The sequence below is a fragment of the Morone saxatilis genome, unplaced genomic scaffold, assembly GCF_004916995.1.
Source record: "Morone saxatilis isolate NCDOM2014 unplaced genomic scaffold, NCSU_SB_2.0 Contig21, whole genome shotgun sequence".
NCBI classification, from domain to species: domain Eukaryota; kingdom Metazoa; phylum Chordata; class Actinopteri; family Moronidae; genus Morone; species Morone saxatilis.
Genome location: NW_023339774.1, coordinates 52833 through 53222, shown reverse-complemented (window position 1 = coordinate 53222; position 390 = coordinate 52833).

Here is a 390-nt window from a genome sequence, read left to right as displayed (position 1 = left end):
ATATTTGACAATAAAGCTGACTTTTGACTTTGATTTATGCTCAAAATGTGTTCAAATGTTGGGAAGCACTGATATATGATGTAAACATTATCTAATCCAATACATTTCAGCTCAACAAAATATTATTAGGTATTGTTTCATATTGCTTCTTCTTACAGTCACAGGGTTTATTATAGGTTGTTTTCATTTATTTCTAGCAAAGCCAGTTTGTGATTGGCTGTCTGCTCATTTAGAATAAAGTAACAGCCAGTTAAACAAAAGGATTTTGGAAAAAGGACAATTTGAAATTAAAATGTGCGGAATAATATTAAAATGACCTACAATAAACTCTGTTACTGTGAAAAGAAAGAGGAAGAAATAACATTTCATAAATGTTGACAATTATATTTT